Source organism: Geospiza fortis, unplaced genomic scaffold (assembly GCF_000277835.1).
Source record: "Geospiza fortis unplaced genomic scaffold, GeoFor_1.0 scaffold650, whole genome shotgun sequence".
NCBI classification, from domain to species: Eukaryota; Metazoa; Chordata; class Aves; order Passeriformes; family Thraupidae; genus Geospiza; species Geospiza fortis.
This window is the reverse complement of record NW_005054598.1, coordinates 329,985-340,269: the sequence shown is the minus strand read 5'-3', so window position 1 is coordinate 340,269 and position 10,285 is coordinate 329,985. Positions and strand designations below refer to the sequence as shown.

General features: G+C 39.7%; 1 protein-coding gene across 1 annotated transcript in view; it reads left to right on the top strand.

Moving 5' to 3' along the window:
- Positions 1 to 8,171: 8,171 nt before the first annotated feature.
- TXNRD1 (thioredoxin reductase 1) overlaps positions 8,172 to 10,285 on the top strand; it is a 27,280-nt gene continuing 25,166 nt past the window's right edge. Inside the window, exon 1 of the mRNA XM_005430079.2 lies at positions 8,172 to 8,257. The gene's annotated coding sequence lies outside the window, so the exon portion shown is untranslated. The remainder of the gene's footprint in view (positions 8,258 to 10,285) is intronic.

Here is a 10,285-nt window from a genome sequence, read left to right as displayed (position 1 = left end):
TGGGTTGGGAGGGCTGCCGGAGGGACCGGCTCCGGTTTCCCTGTGAAATATACCGCAAGGAGGAGTTGGGGCCCCCTCCCTTGCTAGCGGCCGGGCGCCCCGCGGGGGTACCACGCTGCAGAACAACTTTGCTGTGCCTTCAGCAGGGTGACCGCGGGTCCCTCGCGGGGGGTGAGGAGCTGTTTCCTAACATGGCCTCTGCCACCCGGCTGTCCCCTGAGTGACTTTATCGGGCGGGCTATGCGCATCGTCCCTCTCACGGTAGATCAGAACTATTCTGGGTGTGGGACCCCGTCCCCAGCAACTGCCACCGTGTGGCCTGAAGGGTGTCTATGCTGAGGAGGGAACGAGATTTGGAGTTAGGAACACCATTTGGAGTTAGATGTGAATTAAATGGTCCTCTGGTCCATGGATATGATTTCTGCCTACCAGGACTGAGGCATCTTCCCACGATAGAATGGGGAAATTTGTGTTTCAGCTGACTGCTCTGTACCTCGTCAGAGTCAGAGCTTCAGGCTGAGATCCTCCATGGGCAAAGCATTAACCGTGCTCTCATCGGGTCTATAAAACCCGATGAAAGAAGCTAAATAATGGGCTTGAAGTAGTGAATGCCTGAAAATGAGCCTATGCTTACCTCTGGTGCTGAGCAGTAGTTCTGCCTAAATGAGCATGTATTACTATAGAAGCATTTTCAGCTCTACCACATCCCTGGGAGAGGGGACTGTTTTTAAACATGCTCTTACACTTGCAATAATTTGAGGACATGGACACAAAACCACCTTAGGAGCTTTAAGGTGTTACATGATATTTTAAGTCTTATTATGCAGGATGGAAATTTTCAAAACCTTGGCAAACAAAAAGTAAAGATGCCTGTGCACTAAGAATTTGCATAAGGCACAGCAGAAGCTGGCAAATACAAAGATAACATTTGTAACAGTTAAAACTCTTGAAATAGGCTTATTGTTATGGCTCCATATTGCTTAGATTTTTCAATTATACCAACATAAAATCCTCCAGTCTGAACATTGGAAGCACTAGATGTTCCTTGATCCTAAGAGGAAGAATGGGGAAGGAAAAAAAAAAAAAGCAAACAAAAAAAACCCTCTCAAAGTACTGTCTAGAGAGTCCAGTTGCCCTTGTACTTTCAGGGCACAGCTGTGACCTGACAGCAGTTCCCTTACCTAATGCTGCCACTACCACGTTATGATTTTAGAAGTACCTAATGTAGTTTTAAATCTGATACTGGAATCTGTGCAGATCTGGTAGCATGGAGTCTGGGGCAGAGTGAGCTGCTCTGGAGTTATAGCCAGACCTGGTTTCTCTGGCCAACAGTCTATCTGCTGGCATAAATTCAGAAATGAAACCTGCATCTCAATGAGCATTTTCAGCATTGTGAAGCTGACTCATTTAGGCTAAATGACTTAAAGAACATGTTGTTTGGACTTTGGTTTACATGCTCTACTGCATCTTTGGTTTTTCAATTTAAGACGTTACTACTCCCTGTTGCCTATTCTACAACTCTGGCAGCATCTTAAAGTAATTCTCCAGGAAGGTTGGTTTAAACTGTGATACAAAGTTTATATTTCAGCATCAAGGCAGATTTGCTTCTGGGATAGTTGTTTATGAGTAAATTATTATCTGAAACACAATGTCCACTTCCTAAAGGAACACATCAAAGTTTTTAGTGTCCAAAGTTTTTCGTTTTTAGGACAAGAGATGAGAAGAGTTTTGGGTGCTGTTGAAGGACTTACACAGAAAACTAAAGCAAAATAATTTACAGAAACTTGAATAGAGATACATAATTTACGTGCAACTGGACATAATCCAGATATACTAATTACTCATTGTTTAACTGACTCTGAAACATGAACAATCTAAAATTAACCCCTTTCTATAATTGGTCATACCATGTAGGAGAGTTGTTTTAATATCTATATACTTCCCTTGGACAAAGTATATTTATACTTATGTGTGTAGTAGGAGTAATAAATTGGCTTGTTGATAGCTGTAATAATTTCTTCTTTGTTCTCTGAATTTTTTCTCACCTTTCCATCTTTTATCAATGTCAATATTAGATTCACTTATTAATTCACTGTAAGATCTAAAAATGTTAAAAAAATAAATAGTAGCAGGCTGGCAATAAGCACAACTGGCAAAAAAATAGTGCCTAGCACAGGAAAAAGTAAAAATGTTAAGATGAGGTGCTTATATATAGCTTGCATAACAAAGGTCCTAAATACATTCCCTTGTCCTTACCTTGTGCTTTCAAAAAGGTTATTCTCAATCTTCGAATACTATTCAGCATACTTCAACAATTGCATTTTGCAGGTGCAGTATTTATGACATTTTGTGAGTGTAAAGGTATGAAAATTAGAAGTAACTGAGAAGACAGTGCTTTTCCTGTTACATTTTTTAAATTATCTCCACACTTACTTAATTTTCTGTATTATAAACAGCCACTTTACTGCAGAAAGGATTAAGGACAAAATTCAAAGCTGTACAATAAGGGACTAAACTTACACATCTCAGAATTAAGATAGCCTGGGTTGCAGCTTTTGCTTTATAAGACATATTGTTTGTTTCTGTGGGACTCTAACTTGTTATACAGTCAAGTGCTGCTTTTTTTCCATCCCAGACTGTCATAGTTGAATATTATGAGGGGCTGTGTTTTAGTTTGGTTTGACTTTGTTGTATGTTGAAGCTGCTCAGCTTCTTTCAGGACTGGGCACTTAGGACACACTCACTGGTGGGCCTGGAAAGTAGACTGGGAATGAAATTTGGGCTGGATTCTACAAAGTCAGTTTAAAAAGTAGTTTTAGCATAATTGTTCCTAATTTTTAGTGCTAATATGAGAGCCTCTGAATGCAGCATAACTGTGAGATGGAGTAACAGGGGATCCACTTTGGTGGTCCTAGTTCTGTGCTGTAGTACAAATGCCAGTGGTAATTAGGTTATGTTGACATTTACATGTGGTGAGCGTCACAGTAATGAGGCCCCAAATATTTTTACTTTTGCAGTATTTCCTGGAAATGTGTTGACCTTATAATTTACATGTGAGTTGCTCAGGCGACAACAACAGATGTGTCATAGCACTCTTTGTGCAAAAAAGTAGAGTGAACTCAAATCCTGGATATGGCTTATTGGATGCCCATGTACTTCCTCTACCCTTGTTAATAATTATGACATCCCCTTGATTTCTGCTGTGAACAGAAACGGTGCTTGGCCTTCAACAATGTAGCGTATTCACCTCCTTTTTCCAGTCCTTTTTTATGGTTTCTCTATTTTCAAAACTTTGGAGATAGAACTCCATTGCTTGTTCCTGTTTGAAGGTTGTTCCTCCATTAAGCCCATCTCAGTTACCCTTTGGTAAGATGTCTTGTTTCTGTTTTGGTTGTGCTTGTAGAAAACCAAATAACAGATAAAATTGTGCACTGGGGCTTACTTAGTATACTGAATTGCTAAACTATTCTCCTTTTTCTTTACCACTGCTATCTCCAGAGGATATCTTATCTACAGCGACTCCCTTGTTTTTAATATCTAGTTTTTTATAACTGCCTGTTGTCATGCAGCTGCCTTCCAGTTTATAGCTCAACTCATGTATTTCCTGGTGTTTTTTTCCATTGCTTGTTCATTTTTTCCCCCATTCATACTTTTAAATAACTTCCTTTTTGAATGTGCTGTCACATTTTAGGTCTTCTTTGCGTAACCATTCCCTAACTTGCTTGGTTATATCTGATGTCCTGTCTTTTTCCTTATCTTCAGTTTGGTTTTACCTTCTGTTTTTCCTCTAAAAAGTTCACAAGTTCACAGCTGTTGCTTTCCATAGCATATTGCCTTTCATATATATACTCTTTGTGCCATATAGTATTGAGTATGTAAAGGGATTCTTTTATGGTAAACTCCATGGAATTGTGTGATCCCACAACCCTATCTGACCCAGCACTGTCTTTTGCATAAAAGAGATACAAAGGCAAAGAGAGGAAGTAAGTAGAACATGCAAATACTATTTCCATAGAAAATAGTAGTCATGTAGTCTAGTGTAGCCCTAGCTTTTCTTAAGAAGCTGCTAATGGACTGGTTTTACTGTATGAATGGAGATACCATCTCATTTTATCTTCTGTTCTAGCAAAGTTGCCTGTTTTTCTTGTTGAGTCAGATGCTCAAGGAAGAAAGAGCTGTTTGACATGGTCACCTCTCTTGTGCCCTGGCATTGCATCCCCAGCATGGTGGGAAGGAAACTCCTAACTTCCTTATCTCCTCTGTTGATTGCACAGCCTGACACAAAGCAAGCACTTCTCGGTAGCTCTGGCTCACAGGTATAAGGTATTTCTTGTTTTTCAGCCTTGTTTTCCTTCACAACCATTCCCAGCCAGACCTTTTTCATGGCCGTGTGCATAGGGTTGGTTTGCCGGATTGCTTTGGTGGCAGGAGAGTTCAGAGGGCAATGGGTGACCTGTTAGGCTGTGCTGCTTCCCTCTCCTCACAGAAATTCTGTGTCATTGTTTGCTGGGCTCCTACAAACAGGATTAAATGGTTCCACGTAAATACTTTTTTTTTCAAAGATAAAAAATTTGATTACTCTGGATTAAAATATCTGGTTTTTTTCCTCACCTCTTAAAAAAGTCCCACTTGTGGTGGGGAAATAAATCACATGTTTCTGAGCCAAGTACCTAGGTACTTTTCGTGGTGTTGTACCTGCCTTAAACTTCGTGCCCTTACTGTAAGATTACCTGCAAAGGGCTTGTTTTGCTTTAATTGTGTTCAATTTTAATAACTGGTTTGTTAGACAAAAAAGCCTGACTGTGTGTGAGTTGTTTTCCACCATTTTTTATGTTCTCTATGACTCAAATGCAAGCCTGATTTCAAAGAAATGGATGCGTGAATAAATAAATGGCTTTAGTTGTGGTAGAAACAATAAAGGCATGGCCAGTGGCAGTAGGGACTAATGAATGGCACCAGCACCAGGAGATCCTGTTCCACCTCTGCTGAGTACTGTTTTACCTCCATGGCCTCAGGTGCCACACTTATTCAAGTGAGGCTGGTGATGCTTCCTCCTTGTGTCAGAGAGTTATTTATTTACTGACCAGGAGTTAAAAAAACGGTAGCATGAGAATATTAACCATAGGTTTGTGTTGGCCCAGGAATTTCAAAAAGAAAAGTCAGGAAGCTCAACCCTTTCAGGTCATCCCAAATAAAGGGTGAGCCAGTATGAATGGCACTGTGAGCATGATACACTTTACAGGTAACTACCAGAACTACATATCAGAACCCAGCTTCCTTTGGTTTTGATTTAGATTAGATAAAGCATTAACTAATATGAGTGTATCTCAAAGCAACTGTGAGTTTTGAAGGAAATAGACAAAATAGACAAAAATCTATGCTAAAATTACTGTAAGGTGATATTTTCCATTAAAATGGCATATAAATTGTTATATGAGATATTGTAGCTTTTACCACAGCTCCAGAGGCAGACAAGTTTTGTATTAAGATTTTCATATCCTACTTAGTTTAGTTCACAATGAAATAAAATTGAAGATGAAAGTGGTCCAAGATACATAATTAATGTAAGATTGGTTGCCTTTTACTGAGGAGAAGAGAATCTGAAAGTTACTTTTGTTAAATTTGTACAGCTTGTTCTGTTAAAGCCAACAGAGTTTGTATTGTGGATGTTCTGGAAATACTTGAGGTCAGCATGTGATGCTATGCTCACAGAAAACATCCCTATTAGTGCTAATTAGAGTAACATGGCTAATTCCTGTATGGTTTGCTGTAAACAATGACATAAGGAATGAGGAATGGCTGAAGACTTTCAAGGGTAAGTACCCACTGCCTGATACTGCTGAGAAACTTCTGTGGGTGAGAGCACTAGTAGGAAAGTCTGTAAGAAAGCCCAGGTCTTGTTGGAGTGGGATTTTAAATTCCATAATTATTATGGCAGAAACATGTCTTGTAGGACTTCATAGCAAACCAAGAAATATAATGATGTCCTTCATAGCAAACCAAGAAATATAATGATGTTAAAATCCCTAAAGTAATATACTTTTTCATAAAGCAGTTGGACTTTGTGATAGCTGCATGAATATTCAGAAAAGCAAAAGGAAAACAAAAGCCTGGAAGTAAGAATTACTTCTTTTGCTAGGAATTAGAAACTGAGACCAGTTTTAGGAGCCCTGTTTTCAGACTAACTGGATGAGACAGATTATAAATTCTAGTGGATGATTGTTAGAGAAGGGGATGTTTGAGTGTTGAGTGTTTTGCCCTAGGTTCTTGGATGGAAAGGTGGTTGATTGCAGCCCTCCAAACACAGTGCTGACCTATCTTGAGTGGAAAACGGATTGGAGGATGTTGTTGAGTCAGTCCCCAGATGTTCATTGGAAAATTAACCTGAAAGGGTGAATTTTGTCACTTAATCCCATTTTTGAGTGGGAACTTTTTCTGCTGGGTACAGAGAGCTTTGATTCAGGCTCTCCAATTGATGTCACTTGAAAGTTTGTCTTTCCTTTGATCTGGTGTTCATCATTCCTCTGTCAGTGTTTCTTCTTTGGTTGGTCTTGGTTTTGTAATTCCTGTCCTGCTATGCCTATGCAGAAGTTAGATTAACAGTTATCAGTAGATTTTTACTGTCATTTGAGAATATTGTGCTCTGGGGCTTTCTGCTGTTTTCTGCCTTTTTCATATAATAACTGCATTTGTTTGGCTGAGAATGATGAGGGGTTTTTTCTCTTCTGGCTTAGAGCACTCAACACTTAGGCTGGAAAGTTTCCTGAAGAATGTTTGTATCTAAATGTTTTCCCACTTATGGAATTTATTTTCAATGCTTTTTGTACTCAAATAGTTGTGGTAAAAACAAAGAATTTATATTTTCATGAAGGAAATAGGTGTTTTGGAGTACTATGTACCACTGTCAGGACTCTGCTAACAGAAATCTGACCAAGTAGAGTCCTTCATAGAGTTTCAACTAGTTGCAAAGTTCGGTTATTCCACATTATGCCTTGATGTTGATCCAAGTCAAGCAGTCCCTTACTTAAATGGAAGGAGTTTTAAGCTCTTAGATATGAAAAGAGCATGAACAAAAATATAATTAAAATTAAAGGGCTTTGGAGCAACATACTGGATAAATATAAGCAATAACATATTTCAGAGAATTTCTCATTTCTTAGGAAAATGCACTTTACTCTTTTGCTTGTCAAATGTTAAAGCTTGATGGGTTTTGGATTTGAGAGCCCAGCAGACAGCTCAGCCCCACTCATCCCTCCCTGGTGGGATGGGGAGAAAATTGGAAGAGTGAAGGTGAGAAAACTCATAACTGGGACAAAGACAATTTAGTAGGTAAAGGAAATGACACCATGCCAGCAAGGCTGCAGGCTTCCATTTCCTCTCAGTTTTGTCAGTTCAGCTGATTGCAAGGCAGCCTCTGTGCGCATTTGTGATATGATCCAGGCTGGAGATGTATCTTTTAAGGGCTGGGGGATTTTCTCTGGTAATCTGAATGACATAATGGTCTGTTGCCGTCACTACCAAATGTTTGAGTTTGCTCAATAGGGGAGGTAGTGACCTGTGAGGACAGTGCAGAAATGAGCATATCTAGAAGAAGGAAAACATGAAAATTTCTCAAACTACAAAGATAACTTGAACATATAGTAAATACTCATTGTCAAATGAAATAGCCTGTACTTCCCAAATGCCTGAAGATAGGGCTGTAAAGCAATTTATGTGCTTGCTCAGAAACATTTCGAATTTAGAGGTGTCTTCTGAACTCCTGGAGCAGAGACAACTATTTTTTTAAATCATTGTTCGTTAAAATGTGAAGGTTGTTCTTGTTGGTAATGTTCTTTTCTGTGATACAGAAACTCTAGGTAAATCAGGGGAGACTTTTGCCTTGAAGCACCACCTCTAGACCTCCAGAGTTGTTGAAAGGCAAGTGCTTTCCATGGGTGCCCATGTCCTGCCTCTGCAGCTGGTGGGATCCCTGGATCAATTTTGCAGGATAAGGCAATTCTTATCCTGGAGCAATTCTGCTTACAAAGTTCGTCCAGGCTGTTGGGTTGGGCTGGTCCTGTTCCCACCTGATCAAAGCCTTCTGAAACCAATCATGCCTTTTTTCTTTCTAGCCAGAAGTTACTCAACAAACAGTCAAAAGTTCAGAGGCCTCAGTGCTAGGGAGGACTTCGGTTTGTGAGGAAGCTCCCTCCCAGTAAGGAAGGATATGTGTTGAAAACACCACAGTTGTTTCACTGAATTTTTTTTATCTCCCCAGGTAAGGTTTTTTTCTGGTTTAACAAGTTCTGAGCAAACCTGGCAGTTTTGCCACTACCAGCAAGAGGTGTAGCTGCCTCCTCTTACTCTCTACTGGTCTGGTCATGCCTTTGTCCTGGCGCCAGCAGGGGTGATCACAGGATTGTTCCCTGAGCTGGCTGAGCTTGTTAGACTGGTGGGAAACTGTCCACAACTTTTCTTCTCCTGGGTTAGTTTTCTCCCAGGTTAATGAGTTGATTTAGCTCATGAATGGGTCTGAAATCTGCCAGAACTGGTGCCAAGTATGCAGACACAAAGAAGGAAAAAACAGTGTGGTGAAAGATAATAGACTTGTCCCCCTCTTTTTTAGTATTGGTTGATTATATTGGTTCACCCCATACCAAGGAGCATTTGGCAGGTCATAGGGAAGGTGCCACCTCACCAGCCACCACCTCCTAGACCGGGATTAACAAACCCAAAAGTTGGTGGTTATGCAGGGCAAGAGCCTCACTGGGCTTCCCTGCTACAGACTTGCTAAATAATGCTGATATGTACTAGGCAGAGAGTCATCCTCACCACTGCATCTCGGAGGGTTATCCAGAGCAGATCCATGTTTCAGGTTCTCTTTAGCAGTCTCACTCTGAAAAAATGTGTCTGCTGAATCGTTTTTGGAAAGTATCGATTATTCACCAGGACTTTGTGTTATCACAACTGCTGTTAACAGGTGGAATTTTATGGAGGGCAAGCTGGTGACACACAGAGCACTTTCTGCTTTGTCATGCTGCCTGTGGCAGGTTGCCCAAACCAACAAGGGAGAGGCCCCCAGAAGCAGAGCCAGCCAACATACAAACTCTTTCAAGTCTTTGCCAGGGGCTAGGTTGCCTTTGGATTTTGGGGCTATTGCTAAAACTTGGTACCTCTGGCACAGATCTACTTGAAAATAATTAGAGATATTTATACAAGTGCCTGTGTTGGCTAATGTCTAGATTTTATCTCATTGAAGCTACAGTTTTAGGTGAACATTCCTGAGATTGTTCAAACTTGCAGGAATAAAATATTCCTTCTCTTGCTTTGGATACACACAGGACTGTAGCTTTAATATACTAGAGCAAAGCAAAAATTTATCCTTTGTGAAGGCTGTTCAACACCTGTGTTCTCACTTTTCTTTTTTTACATGTGTGTTATTCCCCAACTAGAACAGGAAAAGTAGTATCTATCACTAATATTACTGTTAGGAGTTCTGACCTTTAAACCCCTTTGCCAACATCACCAAAATACTCTTTCCAATATCTTTGTGAGATAAAGGAATTTTAGCAACAAGTTCCAGAGAAGAAGTCAGAAATTACAAGATTACAGACCAGTTTTCAATGACTGCCTTTTTTCATTTGTGTGTATGGGATTTTTTTTCAGGTTTGTGAGCTCAATGCCCAAGGAATGTATACATAGCATTCAGTATGACTGTTTCTCTAAGTATGGGCACATGTCCAGGTTTGCTAACTAATGCTGGTTGTACAGTGCAAAGTATGTATGTGATTAAGTACAAACAACTGTGTACTAACCCATTTATTAGAAATTAGGCATAATGTAATTCAGGGTTATGTGGAGGAAGGCAGAGCTGATAATTCATTCCAATCCACTTTTTTCTTTTCCAATGCCACATCAAATAAAGTTTCACTGTGTGTAAATATGTTTTTTTTTCTTTTCACTAATATGCTTAAACTTCTATATTGGGTATATATATATATATAAGCACTCTGTTATGACCAGTGGGAACACTGATCTTTCCCAGCCTTTTTATCAATACATTGAACTGAAAGAAGTTTCCAGGCAATTATTTGCAGGAGAAAACTAAAAACTTTTAATTAAGTTTAAAAAGTATGAGACCTTATGTGTCACTTTCTGGGCAAGAAAGATAAAAATCATCATGTTCTTTTAAGACTGAAGTTTCAGGCTTAGCCACAGGAGATATGATTTCCTTGCTTTGATACAATCATGTTGTTAGATTTGCCAAAAGTACTGAAATCTCAGCCAACTCTTATTTGGGATTTTA